The following is an 11,600-nucleotide window of genomic DNA, read 5'->3' on the forward strand; positions in this document are numbered from 1 at the left end:
GCACAGAGAGCGAAGGACACACACAGAGAGCGAGGGACACACAGAGAGCGAGGGACACACAGAGAGCGAGGGACACACAGAGAGCGAGGGGCACACAGAGAGCAAGGGACACACAGAGCGGGAGGGACACAGAGAGCGAGGGGTGCACAGAGAGCGAAGGACACACACAGAGAGCGTTGGACACACAGAGAACGAGGGACACACAGAGAGCGAGGGACACACAGAGAGCGAAGGACGCACAGAGAGCGAGGGACACACAGAGGGCGAGGGACACAGAGAGCGAGGGGTGCACAGAGAGCGAGGGACACACACAGAGAGCGAGGGACGCACAGATAGCTAGGGATACACGAGGAGCGAGGAACACAGACAGAGAGTGAGGGACACACAGAGCGCGAGGGACACAGAGATTGAGGGGTGCACAGAGAGCGAGGGACACGCACAGATCGAGGGACACTCAGAGAGGGAGGGACGCAGAGAGAGCGAGTGGCGCACAGAGAGCGAGTGACACACACAGAGAGCGAGGGATGCACAGAGAGCGAGGGACGCACAGAGAGCGAGGGACGCACAGAGAGCGAGGGACGCACAGAGAGCGAGGGACGCACAGAACGAGGGACACACAGAGAGCGAGGGACACACAGAGAGCGAGGGACGCACAGAGAGCGAGTGGCGCACAGAGAGCGAGGGACACGCACAGATCGAGGGACGCACAGAGAGCGAGTGACACACACAGAGAGCGAGTGACACACACAGAGAGCGAGGGATGCACAGAGAGCGAGGGACACACAGAGCGCGAGGGACGCACAGAGAGCGAGTGGCGCACAGAGAGCGAGGGACGCACAGAGAGCGAGGGACGCACAGAGAGCGAGGGACAAACAGAGTGCGAGGGACAAACAGAGAGCGAGGGACGCACAGAGAGCGAGGGACGCACAGAGAGCGAGGGACACACAGAGAGCGAGGGACGCACAGAGAGCGAGGGACACACCGAGATCGAGGGACACACCGTGAGCGAGGGACACACAGAGAGCGAGGGACACACAGAGAGCGAGGGACACACAGAGAGCGAGGGACACACAGAGATCGAGGGACGCAAAGAGAGCGAGGGACGCACAGAGAGCGAGGGACAAACAGAGTGTGAGGGACAAACAGAGAGCGAGGGACACACAGAGAGCGAGGGACGCACAGAGAGCGAGGGACGCACAGAGAGCGAGGGACGCACAGAGAGCGAGGGACACACAGAGAGCGAGAGACGCACAGAGAGCGAGAGACGCACAGAGAGCGAGGGACGCACAGAGAGCGAGGGACCCACAGAGAGCGAGAGACACACAGAGAGCGAGGGACACATAGAGAGCGAGGGACACATAGAGAGCGAGGGACACACTGAGAGCGAGGGACACACCATGAGCGAGGGACACACCGTGAGCGAGGGACGCAAGACAGCGAGGGACACAAAGAGCGAGGGACACACAGAGAGCGATGGACACACAGAGAGTGAGGGACGCACAGAGAGCGAGGGACGCACAGAGAGCGAGGGACACACAGAGCGAGGGACACACAGAGAGCGAGGGACGCACAGAGAGCGCAGAACGCACAGAGAGTGCAGAACGCACAGAGAGCGAGGGACACACAGAGCGAGGGACACACAGAGCGAGGGACACACACAGAGCGAGGGACAGACAGAGAGTGAGGGACACACAGAGAGCGAGGGACACACACAGAGCGAGGGACACACAGAGAGCGAGGGACGCACAGAGAGCGAGGGACGCACAGAGAGCGCAGAACGCACAGAGAGCGAGGGACACACAGAGAGCGAGGGACACACAGAGAGTGAGGGACACACAGAGCGAGGGACACACAGAGCGAGGGTCACAAAGAGCGAGGGACACAGAGCGAGGGACACACACAGAACGAGGGACACCCACAGAGCGAAGGACAAACAGAGAGCGAGGGACGCACAGAGAGCGAGGGACACACAGAGAGCGAGGGAAACACAGAGAGCGAGGGACAGAGAGAGAGCGAGGGACACGCAGAGCGAGGGACGCACAGAGAGAGGGACACAAAGAGCGAGGGGTACAGAGAGCGAGGGACACAGACAGCGAGGGACACAAGACAGCGAGGGACACAAGACAGCGAGGGACACACAGAGAGCGAGGGACGCACAGTGAGCGAGGGACACACAGAGCAAGGGACACACACAGAGAGCGAGGGACACACACAGAGGGCGAGGGACACACAGAGAGCGACGGACACACAGTGAGTGAGGGAAACACAGAGAGCGAGGAACACACACACAGAGCGAGGGACACACAGAGAGCGTGGGACACACAGAGAGCGAGGGACACACAGAGAGCGAGGGACACACACAGAAAGCGAGGGACACACACAGAGAGCGAGGAACACACACAGAGAGCGAGGGACACACACAGAGAGCGAGGGACACACACAGAGAGCGAGAGACACACACAGAGAGCGAGGTACACACAGAGAATGAGGGACACACACACAGAGCGAGGGACGCACAGAGAGCGAGGGACACACAGAGAGCGAGGGACACACAGAGAGCGAGGGACACACAGAGAGCGAGGGACTCACACAGAGAGCGAGGGACACACAGAGAGCGAGGGACACACACAGAGCAAGGGACACACAGAGAGCGAGGAACACACAGAGAGCGAGGGACACACAGAGAGCGAGGGACACACAGAGAGCGAGGGACACACAGAGAGCGAGGGACACACAGAGAGCGAGGGACACACATAGAGAGCGAGGGACACACACAGAGCGAGGGACACACACAGAGAGCGAGGGACACACACAGAGAGCGAGGGACAAACACAGAGAGCGAGGGACACACACAGAGCGAGGGACACATGGAGAACGAGGGACACACAGAGAGCGAGGGACACACAGAGAGCGAGGGACACACAAAGAGCGAGGGACACACAGAGAGCGAGGGACGCACAGAGCGAGGGACACACACAGAGAGCGAGGGGCACACAGGGAGCGAGGGACGCACAGAGAGCGAGGGACGCACAGAGCGAGGGACACACACAGAGAGCGAGGGAGGCACAGAGTGAGGGACACACACAGAGAGCGGGGGACACACAGAGTGCGAGGGACACACAGAGAGTGAGGGACACACAGAGAGCGAGGGACACATACAGAGAGCGGGGGACACACAGAGAGCGAGGGACACACAGAGAGCGAGGGACGCACAGAGAGCGAGGGACACACAGAGAGCGAAGGACACAGAGAGCAAGGGGTGCACAGAGAGCGAGACACACACACAAAGCGAGGGACACACACAGAGAGCGAGGAACTCACAGAGAGCAAGGGACACACAGAGAGCGAGGGACACACAGAGAGCGAGGGACGCACAGAGAGCGAGGGACACACAGAGAGCGAGGGACGCACAGATAGCGAGGGGCACACAGAGAGCGAATTACACAGAGAGCAAGGGGTGCACAGAGAGCGAGGAACACACATAGAGAGCGAGGGTACACACACAGAGCGCGAGGGACACACAGAGAGTGAGGGACACACAGAGAGTGAGGTACACACAGAGAGCGAAGAACACACAGAGAGCGAGGGACACACAGAGAGCGAGGGACACACAGAGAGCGAGGGACACACAGAGAGCGAGGGACACACAGAGACCGAGGGACACACAGAGAGTGAGGGACACACAGAGAGCGAGGAACACACAGCGAGCGAGGAACACACACAGAGAGCGAGGGACACACACAGAGAGCGAGGGACACACACAGAGAGCGAGGGGCACACACAGAGAGCGAGGGACACACACAGAAAGCGAGGGACACACAGAGAGCGAGGGACACACAGAGAGCGAGTGACACACAGAGAGCCAGGGACAGACAGAGAGCGAGGGACACACAGAGAGCAAGGGACACACAGAGAGCAAAGGACACGCACAGAGTGTGGGACACACAGAGATCGAGGGACGCACAGAGAGAGGGACGCACAGAGCGAGGCACACAGAGAGCGAGGGACACAGAGAGCGAGGGACACACAGAGAGCGAGGGACACACAGAGATCGAAGGACGCACTGAGAGCGAGAGACACACAGAGGGCGAGGGACACAGAGAGCGAGGGGTGCACAGAGAGCGTGGGACACACACAGAGAGCGAGGGACGCACAGAGAGCTAGGGACCCACAAGGAGCGAGGAACACACAGAGAGCGAGGGACGCACAGAGCGCGAGGGACGCAGAGAGAGCGAGTGGCGCACAGAGAGCGAGGGACGCACAGAGAGCGAGGGACGCACAGAGAGCGAGGGACACACAGAGCGAGGGACACACAGAGAGAGAGGGACACACAAGGAGCGAGGAACACACAGAGAGTGCGGGACACACAGAGCGCGAGGGACGCAGAGAGAGCGAGTGGCGCACAGAGAGCGAGGGGCGCACAGAGAGCGAGGGACACACAGAGAGCGAGGGACACACAGAGATCGAGGGACGCAGAGAGAGCGAGTGGCGCACAGAGAGCGAGGGACACACAGAGAGCGAGGGACACACAGAGCGCGAGGGACGCAGAGAGAGCGAGTGGCGCACAGAGAGCGAGGGACACACAGAGAGCGAGGGACACACAGAGCGAGGGACACACAGAGCGAGGGACACACAGAGAGCGAGGGACACACAGAGAGCGAGGGACACACAGAGAGCGAGGGACACACAGAGAGCGAGGGACACACAGAGAGCAAGGGACACACAGAGAGCAAAGGACACACACAGAGCGTGGGACACACAGAGATCGAGGGACGCACAGAGAGAGGGACGCACAGAGCGAGGGACACAGACCGAGGGACACAGAGAGCGAGGGACACATAGAGCGAGGCGCACAGAGAGCGAGGGACACAGAGAGTGAGGGGTGCACAGAGAGCGAGGGACACACACAGAGAGCGAGGGACACACAGAGAGCGAGGGACACACAGAGAGCGAGGGACACACAGAGAGCGAGGGACACACAGAGAGCGAGGGACACACAGAGAGCGAGGGACACAGAGAGCGAGGGGTGCACAGAGAGCGAAGGACACACACAGAGAGCGAGGGACACACAGAGAGCGAGGGACACACAGAGAGCGAGGGACACACAGAGAGCGAGGGACACACAGAGAGCGAGGGACACACAGAGAGGGAGGGACACAGAGAGCGAGGGGTGCACAGAGAGCGAAGGACACACACAGAGAGCGTTGGACACACAGAGAACGAGGGACACACAGAGAGCGAGGGACACACAGAGAGCGAAGGACGCACAGAGAGCGAGGGACACACAGAGGGCGAGGGACACAGAGAGCGAGGGGTGCACAGAGAGCGAGGGACACACACAGAGAGCGAGGTACGCACAGAAAGCTAGGGACACACGAGGAGCGAGGAACACACACAGAGAGTGAGGGACACACAGAGCGCGAGGGACACAGAGAGTGAGAGGTGCACAGAGCGAGGGACACGCACAGATCGAGGGACACTCAGAGAGCGAGGGACGCAGAGAGAGCGAGTGGCGCACAGAGAGCGAGTAACACACACAGAGAGCGAGGGATGCACAGAGAGCGAGGGACGCACAGAGAGCGAGGGACGCACAGAGAGCGAGGGACGCACAGAACGAGGGACACACAGAGAGCGAGGGACACACAGAGAGCGAGGGACGCACAGAGAGCGAGTGGCGCACAGAGAGCGAGGGACACGCACAGATCGAGGGACGCACAGAGAGCGAGTGACACACACAGAGAGCGAGTGACACACACAGAGAGCGAGGGATGCACAGAGAGCGAGGGACACACAGAGCGCGAGGGACGCACAGAGAGCGAGTGGCGCACAGAGAGCGAGGGACGCACAGAGAGCGAGGGACGCACAGAGAGCGAGGGACAAACAGAGTGCGAGGGACAAACAGAGAGCGAGGGACGCACAGAGAGCGAGGGACGCACAGAGAGCGAGGGACACACAGAGAGCGAGGGACGCACAGAGAGCGAGAGACACATAGAGAGCGAGGGACACACCGAGAGCGAGGGACACACCGTGAGCGAGGGACACACAGAGAGCGAGGGACACACAGAGAGCGAGGGACACACAGAGATCGAGGGACGCAAAGAGAGCGAGGGACGCACAGAGAGCGAGGGACAAACAGAGTGTGAGGGACAAACAGAGAGCGAGGGACACACAGAGAGCGAGGGACGCACAGAGAGCGAGGGACACACAGAGAGCGAGGGACGCACAGAGAGCGAGGGACACACAGAGAGCGAGAGACACACAGAGAGCGAGGGACGCACAGAGAGCGAGGGACCCACAGAGAGCGAGAGACACACAGAGAGCGAGGGACACATAGAGAGCGAGGGACACATAGAGAGCGAGGGACACACTGAGAGCGAGGGACACACCATGAGCGAGGGACACACCGTGAGCGAGGGACGCACAGAGAGCGAGGGATTCACAGAGAGCGAGGGACGCACAGAGAGCGAGGGACGCACAGAGATTGAGGGGTACACAGAGAGTGAGGGGTACACAGACAGTGAGGGGTACACAGAGAGCGAGGGACACAGCTAGAGCGAGGGACACAGCGAGACCGAGGGACACAGCGAGAGCGACGACTCAGCAAGAGCGAGGGACACAGCGAGAGCGAGAGGCACAGCGAGAGAAGGAGAGAGAGAGATAGAGTGATAGAAAGTGAGAGAGATGTACACAGTGAGCGAGAGTTGGACAAAGAGAGAGAGGGATAGAGATAGAGGGACAGGGAGAGAGGGGGACAGAGAGAGGGGGGAACTTTTTGGGAGAGGGCAACAGAGAGAGTGACACAGAGAGAAAGAGGTAGACAGTGAAAGAGAGGGATAGAGTCAGAGGACACTTTGAGAGCAACAGGGACACAGAGAGAGAGAGGGACAGAGAGAGGTGGGCACACGGAGAGAGTGAGGGACAGACACAGAGAAAGAGGTACACAGCGGGTCAGGATCTGAGGTTTCGGGGACGGGAGTGGGTCAGGATGTGAGGGTTAGGGGACATGAGGGTGTGATGGTGTGAGGGTGCCAGGACGTGAGGCAGTCAGGACATTAGGGTTATCAAACTGACCGTTTTCATTCAATCCAAATTGTTTCTTTATAAATTCTAATCTCAGGAATTGACATCAGAAGATTTCAGTGAAAAATCTGTCTGTGAACAACAAGTAAAATATGAAGTGAAACTTTGCAATGAGCTTTGTTTGTCTGGCCAGGAATCTTCTCTCTAAATGGAAGCAGGAATGAAGTTGTGTTTAACTCACATTCTGTGATTTCTTGCTGGTTTTTACTCATTCTATGGAAAGCCTTCCTAAGGCGACAGACGAATGGTCATTCCCAACATGTCAGAAATTCAGAGGGAACAAATGTTAAACAAAGACAGAAATAAGGACAGGACATTGTGAATCTGTGGCTGTCTGCTGAATTAACATAACCATAGACAGGACAAGTGTTACCTTTGCAGACCCAGGAAACACACCGAGGGGGACATTCCTGACAGAAAGTCGGGGGTGGGAACTGCACACAGGTCACTGAAGAGATCTCTAGTCCAAACTGTTTCTAATCATTTCCCAATTCTATTTTAAATTATGATTCAATCCTATTGGGAGGGGAGTGAGTGAGAGAGAGATGTGGCAGATGCAGTATCACATGGATAAATGTGAGGTTATGCACTTGGGTAGAAAAAATAAGAACGTCCCTGTCTAATAATTACATTGAATCCAATTTTTTCCGGCCTGCTCAGTGAACAACACTGGTGTGGGGAAGGCCAAGGTTTAGCTGAAGTCACATTCTGTGTGTGAGGGGCTGAGCAGCAAGGAGATCAGCATCTCTTGTCACTCATTTACATGTCAATAGAGAGCTGTCCTCTGAGACAGACATTCCACACATGGCAGAGACTAGGGGTGGAGTCTGCTCACAGCTCACTGAGGATATATCTGTGTCTGAGGGACTTTAGTTCACAAACCAAAAACCCACGACACTGAAAACATTACCCCTCTCTTCTGTGTGTGTGTGTGTGTGTGTCGCTGGGTGTGTCAATCTCTCTGTTTTGAGCTGTGCATTTTGGGTTTTGACATGTTGCTGATTGGCTCGAGATTAGAAATGTTGGACTCCTGTTGTGCTGTTTTGTATATTTTTTTTAAATGTCCCTGTTATTGTCTTTATCACCAATTTTATCTCCTTTTTTTCTCCAGAGGCATTTTTATTTGGAAAACTGGAAGGAGGTCGGGAATCCTGTGAGGAGGACGAGGGAGTGTGAATTCTTCCCGAGGGAGCGCTGGCTGAGGCCTGTTCCGCAGGCTTCACCCGGGTTATTACCCTGACTGAGGTTTAATTTTAATATTGGAGGGATCAAAGAGAGTGAGGGAGGGAGACATAAATATGTATAAGAGGTACAGAGAGACAGCAAGAAACACAAGAGAAGGGGATTTTCACAGTAACTTCATTGCAGTATTAATGTAAGCCTAATTGTGATAATAAAAAGATTTTGAGTATTAATTGTCTCTCAATCTTTTTTAACCTCTGGTTGAAAGCTGTGACTTATTTGTATTCGGATGTTGCTGAGGAGTTGTAAAACTGAAAAGGGGACCCTGGGCTCTCGCTGTATTAAATAGTTTCAAGCTTTTCCAGTGGTTTAGTTAATTTTCTCCCTCTTTTTCCCAGGAATTTGAATTTTGAAAGACTGTAATGTGAGCAGGAACCTTTGGACAAAGGCTATTCTCCAAAGGACAAGTGGATGGACTGAGGCCTACTCCACAGGCCGCACTCACGTGAGTTGTCTCTTTATTGCCTCCCCGGCCTTGCACTAAGACACAAACACATTAAACCTTTGGTGGGCGGCAAAGAGTAAAATACAAATCTGGAATATGAAGCTGTCTAATTTTGTTCCAAAATGACAGGGGATATATTAATTCTGAGCATCCCAGGGGTGTGGGGGGGGGGGGGGGGGTTTGCCAGGGGGGCGGGGGGCGGGGCATTTCACTGTTTCAGCCAATCTCTGAAATCTGGTAGAGAGAGCGAGAGAAATCTCAGATCAGAAACTCTGAACTCAATTTTGAAAGTGGTCATCATTTGTTGGGCTCTCCCTGTGCCCAGGTTGCCTGCAGAATTCACAAAATTAACGATAGTGGGGTCACTTTTAAAATTAATCCATTGACTGTAAAGTAATCTCGATTGCCCGGAATTAAAGTCCCTTAACATGAAGCGGGTATAATTCTGGAATGAAGCCTGTGTTTTAGGCCGAGACACAAGTTTTTTAAAAAGAAAATACAGCACAGAACAGGCCCTTCGGCCCACGATGTTGTGCCGAACCTTTGTCCTAGATTAATCATAGATTATCATTGAATTTACAGTGCAGAAGGAGGCCATTCGGCCCTTTGAGTCTGCACCGGCTCTTGGAAAGAGCACCCTACCCAAACTCAACACCTCCACCCAACACAAAGGGCGATTTTGGACACTAAGGGCAATTTTTCATGGCCAATCCACCTAACCTGCACATCTTTGGACTGTGGGAAGAAACCGGAGCACCCGGAGGAAACCCACGCAGACACGGGGAGGATGTGCAGACTCCGCACAGACAGTGATCCAAGCCGGAATCGAACCTGGGACCCTGGATCTGTGAAGCAATTGTGCTATCCACAATGCTACCATGCTGCCCTTAAGAACAAATAAATCTACACTCTATCATTTAACCGTAATCCATGTAAATATCCAATAGCTGCTTGAAGGTCCCGAATGTTTCCGATTCAACTACCTCCACAGGCAGTGCATTCCATGCCCCCACTACTCTCTGGGTAAAGAACCTACCTCTGACATCCCTCCTATATCTTCCACCTTTCACCCTAAATTTATGTCCCCTTGTAATGGTTTGTTCCACCCGGGGAAAAAGTCTCTGACTGTACTCTTATCTATTCCCCTGATCATCTTATAAACCTCTATCAAGTCGCCCCTCATCCTTCTCCGTTCTCATGAGAAAAGGCCTAGCACCCTCAACCTTTCCTCGTAAGACCTACTCTCCATTCCAGGCAACATCCTGGTAAAGTATGAGGGTGAAATTAAATTTGCAGGAGGTCATTTGAATTCAGTTTGCTGTGGTTATGAATGTTGGATTCCTGTGTGTGACCCTGTCTCTCTTTCTTTCTCCTTCCCAACTATTAGAATGAGAGTGAGAAAGAGAGAGAGAGTACAGAAAGAGTGTGGGGCTGGGGGGTAATGGAGATTAGAGAGAGGGAGAGGAGAAAGAAAGAGAGGGTGGAGGGAGAGGGAGGTCGTGAAAAAGAGAGGCTTTCTCTCCCTTTCTGTCTTCTTTCCATTCTTGCCTCTCTCTCTCTCTCTGTCTCCCCTGCTTTCTGCCTCTATCTGTCCATTTCTCTCCAGCTTTTTAGTGTCTCTTTAAACCTTTAATCGAAGAAAACCACCCCACAAACTGCAATGGGGAGTCTCATCACATCTTTCTGGGGATACCCTGATTAGGGAAATAAATAGAAATAAATGCTGGGAGGGTGATGAGGGATAACGAGGGAGACAGAAATATGAATGAGAGGGATAGAGAGACCGAATGAGATAGCGAGAGAGAGAGAGAAAGAGAAACACAAGGGAAGCGGGAACTATCTCTCAATCATTTTTATCCTGTGGTTTATAACTGAGATTATTGTAGGTGGATGTTGCTGAGAGTGTGTGTAACTGAGAGGGGGAATCTTGGCCTCTTGCTGTGCTACAAGTTTAAACATTTTCCTGCGTTTTAGTTAATTTTCTCCCTCTTTTTCCCAGGAATTTGAACTTTGAAGACTGCAATGCGACCAGGAATCTTTGGACAAAGGCTATTCTCCAGAGGCAAGTGGATGGACTGAGGCCTACTCCACAGGCCGCACTCACGTGAGTTGTCTCTTTATTGCTGCCCCGGCCTTGCACTTAGACACAAACACATTAACCCTTTGGTGGGCGGCAAAGAGTAAAATACAAATCTGGAATATGAAGCTGTCTAATTTTGTTCCAAAATAACAGGGGTTATATTAATTCTGAGCGTCCCGGGTATTTGTGGTGGGGGAGGGGGTAGGGGGCGGGGGGGGGGGGATTTCACGGTTTCAGCCACTCTCTGCAACCTGGTAGCAAATGTAAACGACACTCAACACTGCCGACTGCACCTTCTGGAATCTTTGTGTGTGCCAATGGATTTCGTTTTAGAAAGGTTTTTCTTCATTTTAAGAGGCAGTTGAATTCTTTCAGAAACTAATGGGACTTCTCCAGGGATGTTCCAATCCACACATGACACGGCGGTGGGGGTGGGGTTGTTAGGTGCAGTGGGGAATGGGGCACCCAGCAGGAGTGAGGGGGGGAGGGAGGAAGGACAGTGTCCCATCGGTTAGGTCCAGATAGCTGCCGCTGTGGGATCTTGCTGTTCACTCAGCAACAGTGACCACAACTCTGACAATAAAATAGCTCTCCCAGTGTTTGCGTGGGTTTCGCCCCCACAACCCAAAGATGTGCAGGCTCGGGGGACTGGCCACGCGGAATTGTCCCTGAATTGGAAAAAATGAATTGGGCACTCTAAATTTATAAAAATAAATAAATAAATCTACAGTCCCTACTTCTTTAAAAAAAACA

At 54.4% G+C, this 11,600-nt stretch overlaps 1 long non-coding RNA gene across 3 annotated transcripts; it reads left to right on the forward strand.

Moving 5' to 3' along the window:
• Positions 1–7,934: 7,934 nt before the first annotated feature.
• On the forward strand, positions 7,935–10,891 carry LOC140405637 (uncharacterized). Of its 3 annotated transcripts, none has more exons than XR_011938723.1 (4): positions 7,935–8,027; positions 8,192–8,325; positions 8,661–8,767; positions 10,767–10,891. It is a non-coding gene; the product is annotated as an uncharacterized lncRNA (long non-coding RNA). The 3 variants fall into 3 exon arrangements; XR_011938724.1 differs by lacking the exon at positions 7,935–8,027 and adding an exon at positions 8,063–8,101; XR_011938722.1 differs by lacking the exon at positions 7,935–8,027 and having other exon boundaries at positions 8,114–8,325; positions 10,767–10,890.
• The last annotated feature ends 709 nt before the right edge of the window (positions 10,892–11,600 follow it).

This window comes from Scyliorhinus torazame, unplaced genomic scaffold, assembly GCF_047496885.1.
Source record: "Scyliorhinus torazame isolate Kashiwa2021f unplaced genomic scaffold, sScyTor2.1 scaffold_166, whole genome shotgun sequence".
Taxonomy (NCBI): Eukaryota; Metazoa; Chordata; class Chondrichthyes; order Carcharhiniformes; family Scyliorhinidae; genus Scyliorhinus; species Scyliorhinus torazame.